Raw genomic sequence first — 27904 nt, forward strand, 5'->3', positions numbered from 1 at the left:
TTGTCGCCTTTTGCGATCGTTTGAGAATACGGCCCCAGGTGTTCTACCACAGAGCCACGAGATTCCTTCAAACTGCTTCGGAAAAACAATCAATGTCATGCAGTGGAGACAGTCTCCTTAGGCAATGCCTCCTTGACTAGATGCCCGCCGCGTCGCTCGCTTTCCCATTGCGGCGGAGGTTCCCTCAGTTCCCTACAAATCCGTGAGGCGGCGCTCGTTGCCTGACCGACTTCCGGCGGTAGCGGAAATGCGCTAACCGCAGCAGACGACGCAGTCTGCTGATGGCGTGATGGCAATTTCGAAGGCAGCAGCACGTGACCTCCGCTGCTGCCTGACCGCGGAAAAAAAGGAGGGAGAGGGTACGGAAGCGGGTTTATCGGGCCACGCGGCGGGCATCTATTCAAGGAGGCATTGCCCTAGCGCATGTAATATTACGTGGCAGAAGCGTAGAATCGCGTCAGGCGTCAAAACGTGTTAATTGCGCAACGAGTGGGTGTTTAAAAGGCCCACCCATTACAAAGCGCTCAGAGATATTTAATCAAAATCACCAGCAAACACATCAACAAAGTGAACAGCTTCATTATACCTATATGGTTACGTAGCGCACTTTGGACGGGGACAAAAGGAACAGGAAGGACACGACACTCGCCACACTCGAATTGAATTCATTTCAGGAAAAATACTTCAATATATATGCACTCAAGCACTCCCGAGCGACACAGAAATGAACCAACCCTCAATATCACCTGATCAAAGACCAAATTTTTTGCACACTCTTGTGAAAGAAATGTCTATGGACGTGTGAAGATAAACCGACAGTCCATGTATTCTTATCTAGGACCAAACTTTCTGCGCACACTTAAGTGATACAAAAACCAGAACTTAACAGAACACGTGCAGCTTATACACTTTAAAAAAAAACATGTACAATCTAGGGTTATTGTAAGACCTTCGACAAAAAATCTACTAAGTCATATCTAAGTCACCAACTAGCCCAGCTCACAACCTTATTGAACAGCTTCGCAGGATCGCGTTGTGCCTTACGGACGCGTGGTAAGCCCTCGCTGATCTGCAAAAGGAATAATTATGGCGTAGTGGGCACTTAACAACTGTACTTGCAGTAGAAGTTCTAGGATAGTTTGAAACGGCCAAATTTACGCGAACAGTCGTTCGTTTCCTTACGGCACTGTTGAGCCATGTACCGAGAGCCGAAGGTAGGCTAGAGGCACGGGGTCGATTAAGCTATCGCGTTCTACTCTTGAAAGCGAAGCTCAAGCGTCCTCGAAGTTTTTTTTTTTTCTTCTCTTCGGAAGTAGGCTCAGGTGCTTTTTCTTTCCCCTTTTTTGTGGACATTTGTTCTTACTTCGCATGGATAAAAGTGGAAAGTGCGTCGTTGTAACAGGCTTGCTTCTTTTCTCTTGTATATCTGTCTTCTAGACACACTGTGCATTTATGTCGACTGGCATGTCCTGTACCCGGTTTAAACTTGGGCGAGTTGTCACGGGCTCTTCTTTGGCCAAACTGCGCTCGCCTGTTTCACTTTTTTTTATGCCTGGTGCTTCCGCGTATTTTGATCTGAGATAAACTGAAATGGGAAATTAAACTGAGGTTTTTAATTTCGCAAGGTTTCGGAAGACAGAATAATTTAATTCTGAAGTACGGCGCCTGATCCATATATTCTGTAGCGTATGTGGAAGAAACGCGTCAAAGGTTGTTTATCACATGCCTTACTAAGAAACTAATGAGCCCATTTACTTGGTTCATTTAAGAACATAGCGTCCATCATACAAAACATATAAAAGAGGGGCCCTGTTCTTTTTTTTATAACAAGCGAGTACTAGTACGTAGCATTGAACAGGTAGCCAAACCTGTGCGCGCAAATGTAAATGCAATTAGTCCACGTCGTAACGTTCCTCGAGTACCAGACACACTCCCGTGACTTCTTATTCAACATTAAAAAAAGTCAGTCACGCACCTACCGCGTCGGTATAAGCATGAGTCGAAAAAAAAATTGCTTTATCCAAGTATTTGATGTATTCGCGACATTCAGGCATAAAAAAATTGTGTATGCCGAACGCAATCAGGTGAGCTACTGTGTTCGTACTGGAAGAGTGGATGTCACGTAAAACGCTCCTATGTTGGACTGCAATGGGGAGAAAAGATCTATGTCACTGAAGCAAACGAGTCGGCGATTGCCGATAAATAAAAACCTAGATTGAATTGCCACCGATATAAGCTATAGCGTGAATTCAATCGTTGAAAGCATCTTTTATTCAGCGTTACACGTATTGAAGAGCCCCGCATATATAAACATCAAGCGACGCCCTTTCGCACGAGCGCATCCGTTTCGCTTCCTTCGATCTCGTTTCCCGACGCAGACGAGCGCGAAAACAATCTTTTCGTTCGGGAACGACATAGAAAGTGGAAATAACGACAAACACACACACCGTCGGTAACGCTAACGTAGTGGCATGCGGGCGAGAAAAAAAAAAAAGCAGGCGATGTCTTCGCGAAGGATGTCGTCTGCCTTGCCAGGATGGGTCCCGATCGCGCCTGACAACTTTTTCGATTTTTCTCCCCTTGAAGGGGACCGCGCCGGTCTGCGACCCGAACTGTAATTATTTCCGCCGGCCATATTCCCCTGGGAGGAAGGACGCCGAGAAAAGATATTCGGAAGGGAAATATTTCCGCCTGTCTCCTGCGTCTCGTTTCCCGTATACTGTATACTGGTATATCACCCCCATTGGCTGTCCCTTTTACGCGCCGGCTCTTATAGCGTTACCGCACGAGCAGTGCTTATATCTTGTATGCAAATATTATACTGTCTGATATTTTACATATGGTCCAGCACGAGACGTCTCATGATTGCCTTTCACGTTCTTTCTCTTATTTTTCTCTTTATTTTCACTGAGGTCTTTTGGACACTTCACATCCTGTGTACAACGTCGCGTTTAGCTTAAAGCTTAGCATCCTTCCATGCTGGCTTCGATTTGTTGGTCTCATTTGTATACCTTCACGTAATTTGGATTCAGCGGTATGTTTAACACGCTCGTCTAAATTTGGTTGCAAGGTTTTGACGTGCTGCTTACATTGGCGCATAATTGCACCAATCGTCACAGCGTGATAGTGATCGCAGAAAAAAGATTGAATGGTCTACAAAGCAAAAGCCAGAGGCGTGAAAATTACAAAGAGCCGTTCTTGCTGTAATGCCGCTGTAGCGCGTGTTTACACGCCGAAAGATGGGTCTACTCGCGAATTAACCATACCGTTTTCGCGATACTGGAGTAAGCGTGGATGGCGTTTAGTGGAGTGGATTTTCAGAAGCTGAACATATTTATTGCAGCGCTGTGATACAAGAAACTGTCACTGCGGAAACAGCCACCTTCTCGCATCCAAACGCCTCTCATTTGAACATCTACGGATATCGGGACAATCGCACAGAGAAAAGTCCGCAATAGTAGTTTCTGGAAATATTGTTATGGTATATTTTCAATTAGGCTTGGCGTGAATGAAACCAATACATGTTTTAACTTTGTACATTATGATGATATCCAATAACATTAGACGAATAGCCGGGACCGTCGAAAGGGGAAATCATACAAAAGGTTAGTTTCATAGCTTCGAAATATTTCATGAGAAGAGTGACGTACCAAGCCGACTATTACCGCATGCATTTACACGTACCTTTATCGTTGTCTAAAATAAAAAATTTGTCGCAGGCGTGTCTACTAGGGAGTAGACATTTTAAAAGGCGGAAATTAAACACCGACCAGGGATAAAAACACACAAAAACGATTCGTTTAACTGCAGTTTCATTTTAGGCGAAAGCTTTAAGTGTCTCATCGTGCGGCCCCTTGAGAAAAACATGGCAGGCGAATTAAGTGGCCCGGTAGACTCATGTGACCTACGTCACTAATGACGCCAGACGCGACGTCTCCATGTTACGTCATTACGAATAATGGACTCAAAATATTTTCACTCGGTGCTTGGGTTTGTACCGCGTTACGTCTCACTTTTAAGTCTTGAAAACGGTTCTCACTCGTTGATCGTTCCCTATTTATTCCTGCCTTTTGTAGCCAATTGCTTCATGCTAAATTTAATTAAAGCGTTGAAAAATTCACACATAGCGGCGGTTCTTCCATAAAAGTGGTGCATTTCGAGTGATTCGCAAGATTATCCAAAATTTTCAGGAAGCGAGAATAGATAACGCGACCGTGACGACGCTGAAGGTCGTCACGGTCGCGTGACGACCTTCGCTCTTTAACTTATCAGAAACCAAAATAGCACATTCTTGAGTCATAAGCTGTACCATGAGTTGTATATTGCATTAGTTTTATTTACCCCGAAGCGTGGGTGGCACGCACATTAGGCGACTTCATGCGGAGTGGGCGTGAGCTGTAATGTTAACATGGCGTAGTACTGCCGCGCTGTACTTCCTGTAGGGCTAAGTGGAGATAGGCAGTCCTCCACTCCAGGAGACCCCTTCGATAACGCACCGCACATGTTTATCCCTCGCGAAGGGGCGTGCTCTTCCGTCTTTCACCGCTAGGGTTCTCGCGTCTCAGTCCCGGAGGCTGGCCTGATAGATTTTGGTGACGTCCGTGCGACTGTCATGCACCAAAAAACAAACAAAAAAACGAAGTTTAGACCTATGCCTTGCTTCTTTTGGATTTTTTTTACACGAGAGATTATCATCACTTTGCAGTGCTGTAATTTAGTGTGACGGATACGCAGCAACGTTCATCATTTCACATAGTTGACGTTGAAAGCTACAATCATTGTCTCATCGAAGTGAGCTTCCTATGTTTTCTAACCATTTTGCTGGCAATTCTTCTTTTTTCCTTTACAAGGTCATCATTTTGTGAGCTCCCTCGCAAATGACAAAGTAAGCCGCCCCGAACAGAGGATTCTCCGGCGCTGAGGCTTTTCTCGCGACGCTGCTCGAGAAAACTCTTCTGGGATTTCCGTGACGTAATAGAATTTTGGGAAAAGGTTGTTCGAACGGTTTGGCTCCGACGAAGTAATTGTGGCGATACTGAGTGGAAATTATTTTCGCTGCATTTTTCAATCTTTTCTCTTTTTTCCATCGTGAAATCACGAAGAATAAAAAAAAGTAAGAAACTGTTAAGAACATAGCTTTCTCGTGCATTTCACACAATCGATTCTCTATGTGTGGCTCGAGTGCTTTGTAATACACGTTAGTTAAGCACTTATATGCGAGTTTGCAGACTCTTTTGTGCCGTTTTTTTCTTGTTGACGCATGTGGATGACTTCTTGCAGTGCTTTCACATATCCGTGTCTGGAACTTATTAAAGGGACACTAAAGGCAAATATTAAGTCGACGTTGATTGTTGAAATAGCGGTCCCGAAACCTCGTAGTGCTGCTTTTGGGCCAAGGAAGTGCTTATTTTGAAATAAAATCATGTTTTTAGTGGTCCGCATCGCGTTAGCGCGCTTCAAATCTCCCGCCTGAAAATACGACTTTCATACGTCACTGCTGCCGTGCCCAACGTTGCCCGCTTTTACTGCGCGGCCGCCGACACTAGTACACTGTAAAAAAAAAGTACTCCCAGGTGGGAGTAAAATGCTTGTCCTCTAGCGACCCCCCCATTCGGAGTTTTTTATACTCCGGACTTCCGGAGTAAAGCATTTACTCCGGCTGGCCGGAGTTATTGCGTGGCGCCTCCGGAGTGTTTCTGCCGCTCCTTCACTCCGGCTGGCCGGAGTTATTGCGTGGCATCTTTGGAGTATTTTTCACTGTTCTTTTACTCCGGCTGGCCGGAGTTTTTGCGCGGCACCTCCGGAATATTTTTTGCCTTTCTTTCACTCCGGCTGGCCGGAGTGACTGCGTGGCACCTTCGGAGTATTTTTCGCCGTTGTTTCACTCCGGCTATCCGGAGTGTTTTCGTGTCACCTCCGGAGTATTTTACGAATCTCCTTACTCCGTCCGGACGGAATTTCAGTGAGATGCATTGGGAGTATTCTTCTCTTTGCTTCGCTGCTACACTTTCTTCACTCTATGCTGATCGTGTCACGCGTTAGTTACATAAGGGAATTGTCATCAAAACACTGCAGAGTCACTGTGTACTTTTATCCACAGACCTCTAGCAGATGAAAGTCAAGAGAACACGTGAGTTTTTATTATTTCATTTATTCACAATAAGCTGCAGTTTTCTGTTCATGAGCCAGCATTTGGGAAAGCAATACGAGAAACAAATATGCAAAAGGCCACCAAAAAAACAAAGCAGAAGTCAGATCACGTGAAACCACCAGCGCTCAAGTTTTAAGCGCAGCGTGTCGAAATGAAGCCCAGAATGCTGCAAAAGAATGCACAACAAACGAAGGAAGCGTAGTCGCCGGAAACCATCCACGACGGACCATCCATCAGATTCATTGACGACGCAAGGATTCAGCTGATTTCTTCCTGCATAATTTAGCAAAAAAGTAGTACATGAGAACTAAGTCATGCCACAAACACGAAAACTGAGGACACTGAAGCCACAGATACTCATTAAATTACATACAGGGTGGCAGTCCATGAGAACACCCAGGTTCTTACAACATAGTCAATACTAAAATTAACGACAAAGTTTGACAGAGCAGCACTAATTAAACGGACCACACAAAGTACACAATATCACAAAGAAGTCAATATAAAGAAGCACATCCCACGTACTCTGGTGTCAGCCAGCCGCTCTATGATAAAAACACACCTCCGCGCCGCGAACAAAGTGCAAAACGCGCGAAACTTTTCCATACAATTATAAATCGATACCTCTACTTCTGCTCAGCCTTTCAAAACTTTCTTTTTCACTAAAATGAGCGAATTTCAGTACTCTCGACGAAAGTATCACGAATGCCTCTCCCCATTAACTTGCTAATTTTATAAAATATTGCCACGCCCACTTCTTGTCCTATTTTGATGTTTTTTGGGTTTGACCTGCAAGGGCGGTTATCAACGCTCGACGCTGCCCGCGAAGCAGTGTTCGAGAGACTTCTCGATTGTAGTAGATCGTTTTGTCAAGATTTCCCGCCGCACGCGAATGTTCCAGCTTTATCGAGAGATAACGCCGCCACCAGCGATATCGCTGGAAAGTTCCATAGCACCTGAATAAAAACCGACGCACTTGACCGCTTGTCAGTTGATCGACGGACGACGCCCTGTTCGCCGCTATCACTGTACAGCGTGTATTGCTGTAGTTCTAGTTCTCATTTTCCCGGCCACAAGTTCGGCCAAATAAACAGTTTCATTCTGCAAACGCCGACTGCTTTCTTCGTCGACGTCACGACCACGTGACATCTGGTGGAGGTGCTGCTCGTTCATGTTCCGGACGCCCCCGACAAGCCTTGAACCCAGCCCACGTCGCGAAGAAGACACCGACACCATCAGCGGCAGTCGAGCCAGCCGCAGACTGGAAGGACTACCCCCACAATACGGACCCCTACCGGACAAGACCAGGATCACAACGAAGACGACAACAGCCACAATGACAACCGCTGTGGCGCCTACAACGGTCGTCATGCATCAACCGAGGGAGCCGCCGACATTCCGCGGATCACCATGCGAGGATCCAGAAAGCTGGCTGGAGGCATACGACCGGGTCTCCACGTTCAACAACTGGGACTGCGACGAGAAGCTACGCCATGTCTACTTCGCCCTTGAGGATGGCGCAAGGACCTGGTTCGAGAATCGAGAGTCCACGCTAACATCATGGGACCTCTTCCGCACCGGATTTCTCAACACCTTCACGAGCGTCATCCGGAAAGAAAGGGCTGAAACCCTTCTCGAGACCCGTGTACAGCTCCCCAATGAGAACGTCGGACTGTACACCGAAGAAATGACTCGCCTATTTCGCCATGCCGATCCAGCCATGTCCGAAGAAAAGAAAGTTCGCTTCCTCATGCGGGGAGTGAAGGAAGAACTCTTCGCCGGACTTGTGCGCAACCCGCCGAAGACGGTCTCGGAATTCCTTTCCGAGGCCACCACAATCGAAAAGGCACTAGAAATCGGCACTAGGCAGTACAACCGCCGCATTCCTACGACGACCTACGGGGAGGTTCAGGCGCTGCAGTCTGATGACCTGCGTGACACCATCAGAGCGATTGTGCGGGAAGAGCTGCGCAAACTGTTACCTTCGCCGCAGCATCAAGTGCATTCAATCGCCGACGTTGTCCGCGAGGAAGTCCGGCAATCGCTTGGAATTCCCGAAGCACCGCAGGCTCAGCCAGAAGCAATGAGCTATGCTGCTGCAGCCCGACGCAACGCCCCACCCCCTCGCCCACGTCAAGACGCCGCGTCGCCGCAGCAGTTCCGCCGCCAGGCACCGCCGCCACCACCACCGACGCCATACCGCCCGCCGACAGGACAACGCTGCGCCCCCCGAAAGACCGACGTTTGGCGTGCCCCTGACAACCGACCGCTCTGCTATCACTGCGGGGAAGCCGGCCACACATACCGCCGATGCCAGTATCGACAGATGGGGCTACGCGGATTCGCCGTCAACGCGCCGCGCCCGCAGCCAGGCGAACGGCCTCGCGACATCGACGACTACCTCACCGGAACACAGTGGGAAGAACGACGACCTTCCCGCTCACCGTCGCCCGGCCGCTACATGTCACCGCACCGCCGGCAGTACACTGGCCCAAACCGGGGCCGGTCGCCTAGCCCGTATCCGGGAAACTAAGGGCAGCAACCGATGGAGGTGCGGTTGCTGTACGACGAACTGCCGAAGATCCTCCGCGGCCGCCGACGACGACAACGCGACGAGACCTTCAGAACACGACGCAAACCGGACGGAGCCCTCACAACGAAACTTCGCGGCCCGAAGAAAACCTGACGACGCAACGTCGAAACAGCGGGACAAATCGACGAAGCCGTGATCCGACGCCACGACCTAACCGCAACGCAAGACGACGAACAAGCGACCTCGATGTTCTTATCGACGGCCACAGCGTCACAGCTCTCGTCGACACCGGAGCCGACTATTCCGTCGTCAGTGGGCCATTCGCCACCAAGCTGAAGAAAGTAAAGACCGCTTGGAGTGGACCAGAAATCCGGACAGCTGGAGGCCACCTGATAACGCCGATTGGTGTCTGCACGGCGAGAGTCACCATCAATAACCGGACTTATCCTGCGAGCTTTGTAATCCTACAAGACTGCTCCAGGGATGTGATACTCGGAATGGACTTCCTAAGTGAGCACGGCGCCGTTATCGACCTGAGGTCTGAGTCGATAACACTAACCTCAGACAAAGCGCTCCCGCCCCACGCGACACCAGGGAACCATGCACTGAATGTGATAGAAGAGCAGGTGACCGTTCCGCCACGCTCCAGCGTCATTATTTCCGTTGGCACCGAAAAACCTGCGAACCTTGAATGCGTAATCGACGGCGATCAGCAACTACTCCTGAATCGTCAAATTTGCGTCGCAAGAGGTATCGCCGAGCTGCATGACGGTAAAGCAAAGGTACTGCTGACAAACTTCAGCCACGAATATAGGCACCTCAACATGGGTACGACGGTTGCCTACATCGACGAATGTGTAGCCGCCAGCGATGCTTTCGCCCTCTTCGATGCTGTCGAACCTGCTTCGACGAATAGAGGTCCCGAATGGGATTTTGACGTCAACCCGAGCCTTCCGAAGGTCAAGCAAGATAAGCTCAAAACCCTGCTCCTGCAATACAAGGACTGTTTCTCGTCGTCATCGCGGGTCCGACAAACGCCCCTTGCTAAGCACCGCATTATAACAGAAGAAAATGCTCGACCACACCGTCAGAGTCCCTACCGGGTTTCGACGCGGGAACGGGAGGCCGTGAAGAAACAGGTCGACGAAATGCTATGCGACGACATCATCCAGCCGTCGAAGAGTCCGTGGGCATCCCCCGTGGTGCTAGTGAAGAAGAAGGATGGGACTCTTCGTTTTTGCGTCGATTATCGTCGCCTGAACAAAGTCACGAAGAAGGACGTGTATCCCCTTCCCCGGATAGACGACACCCTGGATCGATTACACAACGCAAAGTACTTTTCGTCGATGGACCTCAAGACCGGTTACTGGCAAATAGAAGTCGACGAGAGAGACCGAGAAAAGACTGCCTTTATAACGCCAGACGGCCTGTTTGAGTTCAAGGTCATGCCTTTTGGTCTTTGCTCGGCACCTGCTACTTTTCAACGGGTTATGGATACAGTACTGGCCGGCTTGAAGTGGCAGACGTGCCTCGTGTACTTGGACGACGTCGTAGTGTTTTCCTCAAACTTCGACGAACACCTTCGGCGCCTTGAAGCTGTACTTCAAGCAATCAAGACCTCCGGACTCACTTTGAAGCCTGAAAAGTGCCGCTTCGCGTACGAGGAGCTCTTGTTCTTGGGTCATGTGATCAGCAAGGATGGTGTTCGCCCGGACCCGCGGAAAACAGCTGCCATCGCTGACTTCCCGACGCCCACCGACAAGAAGGCCGTACGCCGTTTTCTCGGCTTGTGCGCCTATTACAGACGTTTCGTCAAGGAATTTTCACGGATCGCCGAGCCACTGACGCAACTCACGAAGGCCGACGTCGAATTCAGGTGGGAAACATCGCAAGTTCAGGCATTTCAAGAACTGAAACGACGCCTGCAGACACCTCCGATACTTGCGCATTTCGACGAGCACGCCGATACGGAAATCCACACCGACGCAAGCAGCGTAGGACTCGGCGCCGTCCTTGTGCAGAAGACCGACGGATTGGAAAGGGTCATCAGTTATGCTAGCCGGTCGCTATCAAAGGCAGAAATCAACTATTCCACCACAGAAAAGGAGTGTCTGGCCATCATCTGGGCTACATCGAAGTTTCGCCCCTACATCTACGGCCGGCCCTTCAAAGTTGTGAGCGACCACCACGCCTTGTGTTGGCTAGCCAACTTGAAGGACCCTTCAGGTCGCCTCGCACGGTGGAGCCTAAGACTCCAAGAATTCGACATTACCGTCGTTTACAAGTCCGGAAGAAAACACTCCGACGCCGACTGCTTGTCTCGTGCCCCCGTCGACGCACCGCCGCAGGACGACCACGATGATGACTGCTTCTTGGGAACCATAAGTGCCGACGACTTCGCTGAACGACAGCAAGCCGACCCGGAACTCCGGAGCCTTGTGGAATACCTCAAGGGCAGGACCGCCGTTGTTCCAAAAGTATTCAGGAGGGGATTGGCGTCATTTCTCTTGAAAAACGACGTCCTCGTAAAGAAGAACTTCTCTCCGGCCCGGGCTGACTACCTCATCGTTGTACCTTCGACACTGCGACCAGAGGTTCTGCAGGCCCTGCACGACGACCCGACGGCTGGCCACCTCGGCTTTTCCCGCACGCTCGCGAGGATACAGGAAAAATACTACTGGCCACGCCTTCCTGCCGACGTCGCCCACTACGTTAAGACTTGCCGAGATTGCCAGCGACGGAAGACACCACCGACTAGGCCAGCGGGACTTCTGCAGCCAATCGAACCACCTCACCGGCCGTTCCAGCAAATCGGGATGGACCTACTGGGGCCGTTCCCGACGTCGACTTCCGGCAACAAGTGGATCGTCGTAGCAACTGACTACCTCACCCGCTACGCCGAGACAAAGGCCTTGCCCAAAGGCAGTGCCGCCGAGGTAGCCAAGTTCTTCGTGGAGAACATCATCTTGCGTCATGGCGCCCCAGAGGTCCTCATCACAGACAGAGGTACCGCCTTTACTGCGGACCTAACTCAGGCGATCTTAAAATACAGCGAGACGAGCCACCGCCGCACCACCGCCTACCACCCGCAGACCAATGGCCTCACCGAGCGTCTAAATAAGACCATCGCCGACATGCTGGCCATGTACGTCGACGTTGAGCACAAGACGTGGGACGCCGTCCTTCCGTACGTGACCTTCGCTTACAACACGGCCGTCCAAGAAACGACGCAGATGACGCCGTACAAGTTGGTCTACGGAAGGAGCCCGGCGACGACACTGGACGCCATGCTACCGAATGTCACCGACGAAGAAAACCTCGACGCCGCCGCTTACTTACAACGTGCCGAGGAAGCTCGACAGCTCGCCCGCCTGCGCATCAAGACCCAGCAGCACACCGATAGCCGTCGCTACAATCTGCGACGACGCTTCGTGGAATACCAGCCCGGCGACCGCGTCTGGGTCTGGACGCCGATACGCCGACGTGGCCTTAGCGAAAAACTCCTTCGGCGATACTTCGGACCCTACAAGGTTCTTCGACGTCTCGGCGCTCTTGACTACGAGGTCATCCCGGACGGCATTACGAACTCCCAGCGACGCCGCGCACGACCTGAAGTCGTCCATGTCGTGCGTCTTAAGCCGTTTTTTGCACGTTAGCGAATCTGGGGACGCTACTTTTACCTTTGTTATTGTAATTTATTTATGTATGCACTTGTGTTTTTTTCTCTTCTTTGTTCTTTCACAAGCATCGGGACGATGCTTTTTCAGAGGGGGGCAATGCCACGCCCACTTCTTGTCCTATTTTGATGTTTTTTGGGTTTGACCTGCAAGGGCGGTTATCAACGCTCGACGCTGCCCGCGAAGCAGTGTTCGAGAGACTTCTCGATTGTAGTAGATCGTTTTGTCAAGATTTCCCGCCGCACGCGAATGTTCCAGCTTTATCGAGAGATAACGCCGCCACCAGCGATATCGCTGGAAAGTTCCATAGCACCTGTATAAAAACCGACGCACTTGACCGCTTGTCAGTTGATCGACGGACGACGCCCTGTTCGCCGCTATCACTGTACAGCGTGTATTGCTGTAGTTCTAGTTCTCATTTTCCCGGCCACAAGTTCGGCCAAATAAACAGTTTCATTCTGCAAACGCCGACTGCTTTCTTCGTCGACGTCACGACCACGTGACAATATCATTACTGGTTATTACAGTTGCATTTCAATCTGTTCTTATCATCCTACTTCCCGCATATTAGGCGCTTCCAGTTTTATGCTTACGACCGCTCCATAAGAAAAGCGTTCCTCTATTCTGCTTTCCAAAACAGGCTTCGAGGCAAGTTGGCGTTGTACCTTCCTTTCTTAATTTGCTGCGCCCGCTCTGTCATGAAACTTTTCGTAACGGACATTTTTCAAAATAGTTATTGCCTGGTAAGACGACGATGTGTACACAACTACTGCACTTAGAAAAACACGTCGATCCACCTCGTAACGCTTGGCCCAACAAAAAAAAAAAAAGCAGCCTCGCTCACTGCTTCGCATGAAACCGATTCCCACAAGGCGTGGGATCTGCCGAATATTTAATACCTTGTTATTCTGTCTACATGTTAACATTGTCTCCCAACATTTGAAAAGGATATCCTACGTCTCTTATTCGATCTTCGGCTTTCTTTACGCAATGCTTCGCCGATCGCACATGTTGTTCCTCCGGTGTACATCGCGCAAACTCCTGTTCCCGTTTTGCTTTCATTTTCTTTTCGATGCGTCGCGGATTCTAATATTTCAACAGCTATCTTCAGTCTATGTATTTCATGTAGCTTGATGCAACCAGTGGCGGATCCAGAGGGGGGGCGGTAGGCGCGATCGCCCCCCCCCCCCCAAAGCATGTGTCAGCCCTACCCCCCCGCCTGCCTGCAGTGCCTGTCTCTCCTCATCCCTACCCTACAACCCCCCCCCGGTCATATGAAGGAACCGCCCCCCCCCAAAGTTGGCACCTGGATCCGCCCCTGGATGCAACGAGGGCCGTCGTTGGCGGCCGGTGCGCGAACAAGGCCGTCGGCGACGGCGATTGCAGACGGGAACGATGGAACTAGATCTACTCCCCAGCTTTATCCCTGTTTGCATAGCTGTTTGTGCCGCCTGCAGTTCAGCCTGTCTGCTCGGGCTTGGTTCCCGGGGCCTTTCGGCAGCGCAGGACACAGGCGACGAGAGCACAATGAAGCGCAGCCAACATCCAGCACCGCGTCCCCGCAGCAAGCGCCTGCTCCTTTCTGGCACTCACATGCCATTAGTCCGCGCCTCCACCCCCAACCCGTTTCTGTGCCAAGCGACCCCTGCCTTCCTTTCGCATTCCCCGTGACCCACAAACTGGTCTCGACACCCCTCTCTCCCTTTCTTTTATGGACGGACCATATTCTCCGAAGTGTCAATTACATTCCTACATTGATATTTCGGATGCCACTTATCATATGAAATAATTTTTTCGCCAAAATGAGCACGTATATGCGTTCTAAAAATCTGTACCAAACACATTTCTCTAGCTCAATTCGCTAAATATATACAAAATTAATACTGGTTTCAGTTTTTCATGTCCTATTAGTTCCGTTTATATGAAAGATCAAGAATATTAACACTTAATGATAGACCCCGACCTGGCGTATATTAATATCGAAAGCGGACAAAAATTACCTTTTATTTATACTAACCAGGCCAACAATATCTCTTTACCAATTAGATTTACTTATCACTTAATAACTCTTTATTGAATTAACCCACAACTATGATGTTTTCCATGAATGCATATCGCTAGGGTCACTCCGCGCTCCGAATATTACAGTGCTGTGTTTAAGTTACCGCAGTTATCCATATTAAAAAAAAAAGAACACCTAGTCCAAACAATGCGTTTTCTAAATTTCCGCTGCATTTTTGTACTGCCATCCTGTTATGCCAACCTAGTCTTCGTAATCTCTTTGGTTATGAGCATAACAGTACCTAATTTTAGCACTTTTCGAGAAAAATGACGCAGATAATTCAAGAGCTCACTCACCAGGTTTGCGCCGCACCCGCGACCGTCCGCTTGTTCGCCACTCGCGAGATCACAATGTGTCGTTTGCTGCACGGCACCATCACGCGATTAGGGCACCGCAACTTGCTGTTGTCGATGAGATGACAACCTTCGTTGACGCTTGTAGTCGCTTGTAATGTCCGCAAGGTGCATGGGACGATTTCCTTTTTCCGAACGCGGCCGAAGGCTTCGGACAATCCTCGCTGCACTATGACGCGGACACACGCGCTTCAGGCCGGGTCACTAGGGAGACAGGGGATTGGAATGCAAGGCAAGCGAACTCGTCGGACGGGTTGGACGGCCGGCGGCTTGCGTCGTCAAATTCTTGCTCGCAGGCCTGAAAACCTGCCTAGGAGGTGTTGGTGGAAACCGGTCGGCCGGCGAGGCTGCCTACGTCACTCCTCCAGCAGCCAATGAACGTCGCTGAGCGATGCCGCCGACGTATTTGCGGCGCGTGCACCGGAGTATATTCAGGGAATGGGCGCCTTTTTCCTCCCATCCATCGGCCGCGGGAGGAGAACGGCGGTGAAAGAACGTATATACTCCGGCAAATTCCGATGTGTTCGAGTTGGGGAGAGGTCAGCGGAGTTAGGCGGGAGCATCATCCCCCAAGACCTCCCAGCTGGGTACATTTTCGTTTACAGTGTAGCAGCCGAGCGGAAGTAGCGTGACCCACAGTAGCAACAACGGCGCTGCGGCAAAGACTTGCTCGGATGGGCACATTCAAAGCCTTCACCAAGTTGCGGTTGGTCTCGTAATCCTCAGTACGAAAGTGCAGCGAGCACACACGCAGAAGTTTTGACTGTTTAGCACACTGGCGCAATGGCATGACACTAAGCCACTTCGAGCGTGAGGGTTCATTCCGCGGCACCTAGTGAAAAGACACACCGGTTTCCTTGCTGCAGCACTGGCGTTGTGCACCATTCGGGCATCCGGCAATATCACACGCATGCGGCATTTTGTCGAACTTTCTGTCAGAGCGACTTTCACGAGCGCGCAAAAGACGCACGGCAGTACGCGATCCCGAAACTACCACTGAGACGGGCGAGGCGCAGTTCGGCGAAAACGGAACCTTTGAACCACGCGCGCCGTTCCCCATGGCAACACCACGGAGGTTTTGTTTTCCATGAATCAAGCGGAAACGAACAAACAGCATTTTATTGCGTCTTTTGATGCTCTGAATGTTCTTTTTTTACTGCTGCTAGTTTGATTACTAGTGATTTATTGTAGGCCGACTTCCATACGTCATCGGGATCACTTCGAAAATGTCCCACTCGTGGCGCTCATCATGTGATACATTTAGCTTAATTTCTCGGTAAGTAGGGCACTGCTGTTGATAATATTGCCGTTTTAGAAGTTGTCATACATTGGGCTTTCACTCTGACATAAATTGTTATTTGCCTTTAGTGTCCCTTTAAGTTGATTTTGTACTGTCCTCTGGGAGTACCTATATACTAAATATTTTTGTACTGTCAGCTATGTATGATATGGCAAGAGCAGCAGCCGACTTCAGTAAATGCATCAACATCTTCTATAAACCGCATCAGGAATAGCTAAAACAAGAAGCTATTAGCCATGTTTAGCCAATGAGTGACCGGTTCAGCTGACCAAAAAGTGTATTTCAGTTTGTGTTAACCACATGACAATAGTGCTGTTCCATGTTGCCGGACCGTTACTCACATCATTCATTCCGCGCCCTAGCAATCAATAAATCCACGTCCCGCAGTCCGTTAGAAGCAGTGCTCACTATGGTCATTTCATTTCTACACTACGAAATTTGCAAAAAATGGATACGTAAAACCCGGCTCCTCTCCCCACATTTCAATCCTGCTCATGTTCCTCTACATCTGTACTGTTGTTTTATTACTACGTGCTGTAATTATACTTGCACTAAATTATTGCGTGCTTTAACACACCATAGGCAGTCATATTAACTACAATATTTCCTTGAAACAATTACACCAGCAATATACTGTTTCATTTTTCAGCTTGTTTGCATTCAAAATAATGTCATCTTCTTTTTTTCATTTTTTACATTGTGCTAATTTGCTACCTATGTGTCTTCCACCCTGAAATCTGAAACACTGAAGGTAATAACTAAATAAATAAATAAATTTTACAGTCTATTTCGCGCTTCAGTTCCTGACCTTCAGGACGATTTGTCCTTGTTATGGTATCACGTATAACGGCAACTGTCAGATGGTACTTCGTCGAACCATGACGTCATTCATCCCAGAAATTTTAAACGAGAAGCATTTCTTAGCGAACCTTTGGCAGATTGAGCGTTTCTATCTACACACTTAACATTTTTATACCCTTAAGGGTGTAAAAAGGGTGTTAATGACATTAACACCCTTTTTTCCATTGCACAACGCCGTTTTTTCTTTATATACACCCTAACAGAAGGGTGTGCGCGGAAAAAGGGTGTTAATGTCTTTCATAAGGGTGTTAATGGAAGAAGTGAAGGGTACACACTGAAGCACTAAGCTGCATCCATGCATGCATATTAAAATCGCGTGCATTGCGTAATGCGCCTGTTGTTGTACTGCCTTTTCTAAGGTTACGATGTCAGTGACGTTGCGGAAACAAGGAAATGGTGGAGCAATTGGCACAATGTTAATTCTCGTGATATTTTATGTTCACATACGGTCCCTACGTGGGAGCGGCCCGCGGCGTGTTGAGACACGCCCTGCAGGACCTCAATAAAGTTTACCGTACCATACCATAGACAAATGACGAAGTATCATTGCTTCACAAAATACTACAAGACTCGAGAAAATGTACAAGAAAATCAGCAAACACTTTTTTTTTGCACAGGCTCGAGGTGTGCCCTACCGTTTCATATTTTCCACTATACATATCAACCGCATGAGCATTTACACGAGGGCACATATACAAATGTAGAAGCAATTTAGAACAAAAATTGCATTCATTACAAAAACTTTCTGGGTATAAAGCTGTAAGTCGGACAGAAAACATCCCGCCGGCATGAACACTTTTTACAAGTTTCGGTATGAACACTTATAATTGTTCGCTTAGCCAATAAGACGGACAAAAAAAGAATTACTTTGAACAGACCAAGATATAGGCTAATACAGTACAATTGTACATGTGGAATGTATACAACATAGAGCACGCAATTCTGACATACATAAATATGCATACATTACACAGTGATGCATAAAGTTTCACGACCCACTTGTTTACGCACGTGCAGTGGAAAATGTATCTGTGATATGAATTTTTCGTCCACAAACATTAGAGTAAGCCGAGGCCTCACTGAGGTCCATTAAACAAGATGGGACACAATGACACTTGCCTTGTGGTACTAATTAGCCAGCTAATGTAAACATTACGGAAGCTAACACTTCGACACCTGAATTCGTACCACTCATCCATGCAAGGGAAACCTGCAGGCAAATCATTATCGGTTCCACATACGATGCCAAAAACTGGCCGCACAATTTCTCCACGTTATTTCCGCACAGAAGCAATTGGACAAGGTAAGAAAAGACTCGGAAGGAAATCAATGTCACCTTAAGGGGACACACATGAGTAAGAATAATGTTAGCAACCCCCCCCCCTTGCACTTTGTCGAGTCCGAAAGGAACAAAACAAGATCAACCATGGATGAGCCATGGATGCAAAAATGAAAATGAAGCGATGGCGTGCTTCTCCGGACGGCCACCGGGGGTAAAGGTAGGAGGTAAATTGTGCTTCGTATTCAACACCGAAGGTCCTCCGTTGATATTATTGTCGAAGAGCATGCGCAACCATAACCCTGCGCATTAAAGATGACGCGAGCGGTTCGACAGAGTGAATGTATGGGGCAGAATTGGCGCCCTCTTACATATTACTTGAGAAAGCGGCCGCACCCCCCCCCCTCCCTGCGCTCACCTTTGCATAAGAGAGTTCCTAGGACACCACGAACTCCATGCGTGTATACATGTCGCCTCACATGCTGCGCCGATTTAGCGCAGCGCGTGCATGACCGCGGATGCTCGTTAAACTTACGGCATGACAATAAGTGCAAGTCATATGCTGTAAACCCAATGATGGCTGAATGCACTGCACGGCGCACGCACTGCCAACTCCCATCCCACTGCTCAAGGGTGAGAAAAGACGAAGACTACGGCAACTGCGGGAGGGAGCGAGAACTACGCACGCTATGACATCGTATTTGAAGTGTAAGGTACACACACAGAGCGCCACTTTCAACAATGTTTACTTCGAAAACAGCACAGTTTATTGCCCATCACGCGCTGTCACAAGCTTGTGTGTACTGACCGTCGTCGTTACCGCGCCTTACACTTCAAATATGCTAAACCAACACGCCCAGTCTGCCATTCTTACAAACTATGCCATCGCCTCCGAGATAGCGCATCTTCCATCTCGGAAGCCAAGGCTACGCGATGGCTATGCGCTCCCTCCTCAGAGCCATATATACCCTTCGGGAGAGTTTGGCGATTGTTTCATCTCGCCGCTCTCCGAGCTCCGCCCCAGCGCCGCCCTCTTCTCGTGACGTAAACCCTCTCTCCTCAGTGGCGACAGCGTGGCGCGGAGACCGGCGCAGCGCAGCCGCGTCGGAGAGACGCCGGCGCGCCGCACTTGAACGATCGCTGAGGAGCGCGCGTAGGTTACGAAGCTCTTGTACGAAGCCGCGCGTATTCATGGCGACTGCTCCTCGCATTCAAGCGTGAATTTGTTGCGTGCGATGGGCTGCTGTTGCGCGGTTGGCTGTTCAAACAGTAGCGCGCAGGGTTTCCGCCTTTTTAGGATTCCGAAGGAAAAGAAGCGACGACGCCTTTGGATCAGAAACATCAGACGCAGCAAATGGGCCCCGACCGACTGCTCCCGTGTTATGCGAGGTACATAGTTGAGTATATCGCTTGAATATTGCTGGCGTTGAAAGCAGTGTACCATTAACACAAACTTATTATTCGTTGTGCAAAAAGGCCGTTTCAGGCGATCGAACTTTAAAAATAATTTTATCACGCTGAAAGAAGGAGTTTTATGGTTCGCGTTTCGAACGCTTGGGCAGATTGAAATTTTGCAGCGATCACGATATAAGTTTGAAGCGTGATCTGTTGCGTTTACGTAATTTATCGCGCGTTCTGTGAACGAGCTTGGGATGTTACCGTGATGTTGTGAGGGGAAGATTTATTTCAATATCGCAGGTTAGTGCCGCCGCGCGTGTGTTGTACGTTATGTGGTCTGCGTTTCTGTGGCTGTCAGCCTATGGTGTCATTTACCGCTGTGTTGCCGCTTGTGTACATGCTACCAGTTTCACGTTTAATTCGCGCATGTAAATTAATCCTCGCCTCTGTGCTAAGCGAATGTGCCTTGCGCTTTTTAGTCATGCACGTATAGTGCACGATGTCTGTGCTCGTGCAGGAAGCTCTTTATAGCAAGGAGCCCTTATGTGCTTGATGAAATTTCGTGATTAGGAAGTGTAGAGCGCGAGGAAGTTGAGCAGAAAAATGATTTTGTAAAGTAAACCAACAGGATATCCGCTACCAGACTAGCCGAACGAGGTATTGTTTTCATTTAACACGCGCCTACTGAGGGCCCTGCACCTGCTCTGACAAAAACCTTAGATGCCTCAGCAAACGCGAAAATTGACCGCCGGCGTCCGCGGCGTCAATACGAGGGGTGTCAAAAATCATCACGTAATGACGTGATCATACGACCAAAGATTGTGACGTCATCATGACGTCGAATAACGTGACTTCACGCAATGACGTCAGCACATGACCAGATGTGGTGTAGAAAGATTGCAGTGCCTCCGATTTTGGAGGCAGTGCAAAACAATGTTAGGTCACAAAGCTATTGGGGGGGGGGGGTGAGGAACAATACATCAACTGAAGAAAATGAAGACGCACCAGGAGCGTGGCGTCTAAGTCATGTCCTTCATGACATGCGCGTCATGATTGTCATATTAAATCTTGCTATTTATGTTCGTCAGACAGCCACGTCGCGCAATACCAATTTTGGTGTATATCAAGCTAGCGAAACGGCCGCCAGCGCACCACAAGCGTGGCACGTAAGTTATGCTGTACATAACATGCGTGTCATGATTTTCATGTTAACACCTCTTATATATGCTCGTCACAGAGTCACATCACGCAACACCAATTTTGGTGTATATCAACCTGGCGGAACGGCCGCCATCGCACCGTGAGCGTGGCACGTAAGTCATGCTATACATGACACGCGTGTCATGATATTCACATTAACTCCCGTTATTTATGTTCGTCACAGTCATATCGCGCACTACCAATTTTGGTGCATATCAAGCAAGCGAAACGGCCGCCAGCGCTCCATGAGCGTGGCCCCTAAATCATGTTATACATGACATGCGTGTCATGATTTCATATTAACTCCCGTTATGTATGTATCATACAGTCATGTCACGCACTACCAATTTGGGTGTATATCAAGCTAGCGAAACGGCCGCCAGCGCACCATGAGCGTGGCATGTAGGTCATCTTATACATGACACGTGTGTCATGATTTTCGTATTAACTCCCGTTATTTATGTTCGTCACACAGTCATGTCGCGCAATACCAATTTTGGTGTACATCAAGCTAGTCAAACGTCCGCCAGCGCACCATGAGCGTGACACGTAAGTCTTGCTGTACATGACATGCGTGTCATGATTTTCATAATAACTCCTGTTATTTATGTTCGCCATAAATAAATACACTCTTGTCAAGCCATACTAATTTTGGTATATATCAAATTAACGAAACGGCCGCAAGAGCACCAAGACTGTGGCATGTAAATCATGCTGTGCATGACATGCATGTCACGATTTTCATGCTAGGACCAATCATTTATGTTTGTCATACAGTCACGTTATGCCATACCAATTTTGGTATACACCCCATGAACGAAACGGCCAGGAGAGAACAAATTCGTAGGCGGCTAGATAGATAGACAGATACTGATAGATAGGCTCAAAGTCGCAGAAGTTCGCTAAGAAGTGCTTCGCATTAAAAAAAAAACAATATGGACGCAAACCCACAGGTCTTCATAGCCCGAAAAGTCACCGATGATCACGATACTCCCTCATGCAAATTCTGAGCGCAGCTTTGTGTTGAGGCAACGCGAACAGTGTTTGAATTTCTGGCTATCCGCATTGGAAGATTCGTTACGTATTGCCAAAGAAACTGCCAGTGCTCGAGTGCTACGCACGCCACTCTGTACATTGCAGGCGTCATCGACATCCCCGTCACGACAAGCGAGAAAGTAGCAGCGTACCCACCAGCCCTGCATGCTCACGAGCTCCGACCGAAGGGCGAGCACGCATGACGGAGGAAGAAAGCGATGTTAGAGGCCAGTGGCTCGTGATATCGACAGAATCCACGTTCGCTGTCTTTCGTCCTCGTTCGCTCTATCGGTTACGCCGACGACGCCGAACAACGCAGGAACAGACGCCTAAGAGCTGCGCTCTAAAAGCACAGCGCGTATCGTAGAACGTCGTGGCTCGAATCGGCGGGCACAACTCAGTTTCACGATGGTTTGGACACGTCTAATTCCCTCCATATTCTTCATTAAATTTGTATAACGTTTTTGCACAATTTCGCTTTCGCAATTTGTTTAGGAGCGCTAGATTTCACCAGGGGCGTAGACAGAAATTTTTTTCGGGGGGGCCACCTCCTTGATCTGTAGTGGGGACGAGCAGGCAGATGTGGTTGAGTGTCATTTTCTGCTCTGTATGCTATGGCAAAAAAAAAATTTCGGGGGGGGGGCACGGGCCCGGTGTGCCCTAATGTGGCTACGCCCCTGGATTTCACGAATGAACAGCGCGTACATAGCTTCAGCCGTGCGCCCGTCGCGCGGAAAGACTATATATGGCGGACGCCGCCGGAGCGGAGGCGTGGCGGTGACGTGAACAGCGTCATCGCCGCGCCGCGACGTCACCGCCCCGCCCATTCGCCAGACTCTCCCCATCGATGGTTCTGTCCCTCCTTTGCTCCTAGCGCTCCTGGCAATGGAAACAGTCAGCAGTCACGTAATAGCGCGCAGAATCACGTGGGGTGCTTTTAGCCTGGAAGCCAGGGGAAGCCGCGCTGGCCGCGCTGTGCTCCGTTCTCGCTTGGCTGTGGTTGTGCGTCGGCGTGTGGTATAGTTTGGTTTTCGTTCGCGTACAGCGATGTGTTAACTTATATGTTGTGCAGCTGTGATTTATATGCGCGTGGTGTGATCCAAGATGTCGCCCCTACGTTGTGCGTTAGCCATGCGTCTTCTCAACGAAAGTTGCTGTATGTACGCTGTCGAAAATGGATAGACGTCGGACTTTGGAGTTTCCAAGATGTGTGGCGCCACCTGTCGGAGAAGTATTGAGTAGTGCATAGACCGAATCTCTCGCACAGTTTGCTATGGGACCAGGTGCAACTAGCGAGTGCGAAACAACGATTGAGCTTAATATCGCGTGTGTTCGTGCATTTAGCACTCAGAACGAGAGCTGTGAATTGCTCTCCGCCAGTCGGACGCGCCACCGAGCCGTCGCGAAGTGCTTGCAGGATCACTCGCCTGAACGACGGCGAAAACAGCAGCAGACGAGAGCCCTCCGCACGCTACGAAGAAACTCCGCAAAAGACGCACTGTTGCGTTGTGAATTGCCACGGACGTAAAAGACTGAATAACAACGTTCAGTTTTACCGATTTCCATAGTTGTCGTACGAAGAAGAAAGGCGAGAGCGCTGGATACGGGCCGTTGCGAGCGTGTTGGGTAAGCGAAGTACCCGCGTCCTCCACAGCCGGTGACATGAATGTGTGGCTCTGCTGTTGTTTTGCGTAGCCCTGATGCAAAACCGTGGTAACCTTGACTATGAAGCTGAGCAGAGGCTCTGACCGCGGTGCTTGTCGTGTAACACGAAGTGAGCAGCTAGAGGCAGACTGGAGACGCGTGGTACGCACACCGCGACGAGTTGGTCGTCACAACACAGCATCGCGGACGTATGTACGTTTTGAAGGCTCAGGGTTGTGGGTCTAACTAGCCAACACCACGTGCGTCATACAAGTAAATCGCAGAATGTTGGTCGTGACCCGCTTCAGGTTTGTTTCGCCGGTGTCCTCCGCGGTTGCCGTATAGCTATCTCGGAGGCCACGGTTTTGCCTTTGGTTGTACCCCGCGAAAGTGGACACGCGCGTATCCCCATTTGCAGTACATACAAACGGAAGACGACCATCAAGAGACCATTTGAGGATGCGTAATAAAACACTCCAATGCACAGGAAGCGAGAGATGAATTAAGGGAGAATGCAACTGAAAAGGCGAAAATCGCCGGAGCCATTCGCCCCTGATGAACCGAGTTTTGTACCGCTCATCGTAAGATGCAAGTAAATTGATCGTGTATGTAGGTACTTTATCGCTGTGGCATACGTATATACCCGATTTTAACGCATTTAGGCTCTAGAGAACTGATGTCGGAGGGCTTGCCTCGAACTCGGTGTCGTGTGATGCTCGCTTGTACTTGCGAGTTGCAGCGCGCGGGAATAACTAAAACTTATGTTGCATTGTACTCGCAGTTCGCTTTGATCAGCTTCCTTTGTTTCTGAAGCGTGGATTGGCGGAAGAAGCTTTCCAGGTCCTTGATTTTCAGGAAACCGCGCCTCGACACCAATGAAAGAGGAGGGTTATATTGCGGCCTATGCACATTCGCTTGCGGGTGGCTCTCTTTGCACTACCCAGTTAGTGCCATGGCTACGATGAGGGCGCTGGTGGCGGTGTTTTTCGCAGCGCCGCCTGGGCAGAGTCTGACGTCTATACGTCGAGATTCAGCCGTGCAATTGTGACGCCATTGCTGGCGGTATGGGATCTTATCATCACGAATGTTCCAGGCGAGTACCTGCTTTCTCTTTTATGTTGTTGTGGTTAGCATTTGTGTCTTGCGTGAGATGTCATTGTATGTACGGAGCAGTTCACTGCTAAATGGAACAGGGAAGCTTGGCGGCCGCTTCCGCCTGCGAAGAATTTCGCGCAGGCGCAGCACCCGTTGTTCAGAACTCGTTCGTCCTTTCTTTGCTGTCGCGCCGGCCGCGCTTCGAATCCGCGCCTTGTTATCTGCCTTCGTGAAGCGAATCGTTTCAGCGTCGAAAGTGCGCCGTCCGCGGTGTCGGGCAGCGGTTGTTACGCGCTTCATGTTACATTTGGCTGTGGACCGCTGCGCACAGCCATTTTGTCACTATACCTCAAAGCGCGTGTGTAATACTCGGATGTACGTGAATGACTGCCTGAGCTCGTACAATGCGGCGGGACACCTACCTAGGTTATATAATGCAACAGGGTCGACAGTTGACTACTTGGGAACTCATAACGCCCGTGTTAAGCTGTACACGAAACAAGACAAATATGAAAAAACTTACGTAAACGAAACACTCGCTAACGCTGCTTGTTCGTGTTTTCTCTGCATTGTGCTGTTTCGGGTGCCGTCCCCCCCCCCCCCCCACACACACACATGATCTTTGGCACGTGCAGTTTCACGTTTTCCAACCGGTTGATTCTCCCCTTTCGGCCTCTATCGCGCGCGGCGCAACTTATTTTGACGGTCCATGTTCTCAGCGTTGTGGACGGTTTGCAGTCAAAGCAAACGAATTTGTGGAACGAACAATATCGTACAAAACTGGAATGGAAATCACGTTTGTGTTTAGCACGCATCTCCTAAGGTTGCAATTTACAAACAATCGTTGTAATACGTACTGCAAGCAATTTTTGTTTTTGTCTAAACCCATTTGAGGTCAGAACTGCCATGTCGGTCTTCAGATAGGTAGTGAAAAGAGGAGGGGGGCCACATAATACTGCCCCGCGGGCTTCAGGTTGCCGACCCCCTGTTGTAGAATATTCTTCGCAGCCGCTCCTCTCCTATCAGAGCGCAGGTGCCGCGTTTAAGATATCACTAACACGTAATCGTTCCAAGCCTGCTAAGGTTAAGACGTAATTGCGACGAATCACCCCTGTCGTAGTGGCTGGCCATATGCCTACCGGTTGGCGCATGCCGCGATCACGATTTGTCGCGGAAAGATTAACAGTGTCCCTGAACTCTTGATATGGCCGACGCCACGCAAAAGGTCTTTCGTCCTTTGGGAAAGCGAAAGGCCTTGCGAGGGCCAGCTGTTTTAGTTTCCGCGACGGACGCGTACTTTGCGGTTCGTCACAAGGAACGAAGGTGGCAGCCAATGGCGGCCAGGCGCGTTTGGCTTGTCACCTATTTAATCCGCGCAGCACGCATACAACAGCGCTGTGGCAGATGGCTTCACTTTCTTATGGTTATAGGGCTGTGCCGTACTGGCAAGTTCATAGATGGCCGTAACCGCGTTTTTCGTGCTTTCCGGTGTTTATCTGTAACGGCGTTGCCGCATGCATTCGCGCTAAAGTCAGACTTATTGATAGGCCTTTCGCTTTCCCAAAGGACGAAAGACCTTTTGCGTGGCGTCGGCCATATCAAGAGTTCAGGGACACTGTTAATCTTTCCGCGACAAATCGTGATCGCGGCATGCGCCAACCGGTATGCATATGGCCAGCCACGACGACAGGGTATAGTCTAGGTTGGCGATTCGTCGCAATTACGTTTTAACCTTAGCAGGCTTAGAACGATTACGTGTTAGTGATATCTTACTTGAAAGACATGAATGCGTAGCACTCAAGTCTTCATTTGTTCAAATTTGTCCGAATATTCGAAAAAGCGTGATTTCAGATTTTTAGCCCAATATGCTAATAATTAATATAATATCGAAATACTCGATTCGTATTCGAAATTCTGAATACATGCACACACCTATGTACTACCGATCAAGACACAATTATAATTGTTATTAAAGGAAAGTAGTTGTTCGAGGGCTAGTTTCTTTGTTAGACAGCGCTTATTATTGTCTGTTGGTTTCATTTGTTGCGTATATGACAGTTATTACAGCACAATATTTCGCCTAGGTTGATCACAGAGCTAGTAGGTGCTCCATATATTTACAAGTTTTTCCAGCTCGTAAAACAGAAGCAGCTGTAGAAAAGGCTCACCACTGTGTGCGCCTTCTTTTTTTAATGCACAGGGAGACCAGTAGCGCCCATAGCATCAGCTTTGTTCCCTTTGCCGTTTGTTCCCTGCGCAATTAATTATGCATGCCATTACACTGGCACTAAATTTTCTGCACTGTACAGAACATTATACTGTAGCGAACTGGTCTGGGGAAGTAGGTGTGTATTCACGTTGTATTAGTGCTCGAACACACAAGGACACAATAAATAGCGGGAACGTGTTTACGATTGTGTTTGCGCTGTAGTACAATTTGCATATGCAGTACACACTCACAATGCATTTTATTTTTCAATGCAGGGTGACATTCTTGCAATCCCTTGTGCTCCATCTACTGACAGCGGTATTTCAGATGTGCCATATGTTGCATCAGCTAGACAGTGGCGTTCCAGTGGGTCCAAGTGCATCTACTTGCGGTTTTGCGGATTTCCTCTACCTCTAGGTCAAACATGAACATTTTCTGTTAAGGACAATGAAACGGCTTGCTGTATGATATGAAAGCGCCCGTTTCAGTTTCGCAATTTTTAGTACAACGGGCGATTTTCGGCATCTGTTTGCTTGAATTATATTTTTAGTGTTGATATAATGTAAAGGTCTGTTAGTTTTCGAGCACAGTAAGAACGTTTTAGATTTTTTGACTATTCAAGACATCTTAATAAGGAATATTTATTTTAATTTAACAAATCATTTTCAAGTATCAGGCACCCTCATTGGCAGGTTCTATCAGCTTATGTTTGTTGTCAAAGCGCACATAACACGAATTATGTTGTACGTAAAAAAGTTTGATCATTACCCATGCCTGTTTTTCCCAATTTTTCATACCTTTCTGTATCACAGCATGCAATAAATATCTTGTATTTTATGAAAATCAAGTGTTATGTTTTGCAGACCAGTTTGACTGGATATGGAAGCCATATTAAGCATTGCTTTGTACATATGCTCGTACATGATGTTGTATATACATATTTATATGTGTGTACTACTTCTGATTTCATTTCATGATCCTTAATATGCAGCACAAGTGGGTGATAACCGAATTTGAAGCTTCAGATGAACACACGAGGCTTACCCATGGATCACTGCAGATTTCACTAATTCGGGGTGTCTTTCCAACCAAGCCCTCCTTATGTGA

Source organism: Rhipicephalus sanguineus, chromosome 7 (assembly GCF_013339695.2).
Source record: "Rhipicephalus sanguineus isolate Rsan-2018 chromosome 7, BIME_Rsan_1.4, whole genome shotgun sequence".
Classification (NCBI taxonomy): domain Eukaryota; kingdom Metazoa; phylum Arthropoda; class Arachnida; order Ixodida; family Ixodidae; genus Rhipicephalus; species Rhipicephalus sanguineus.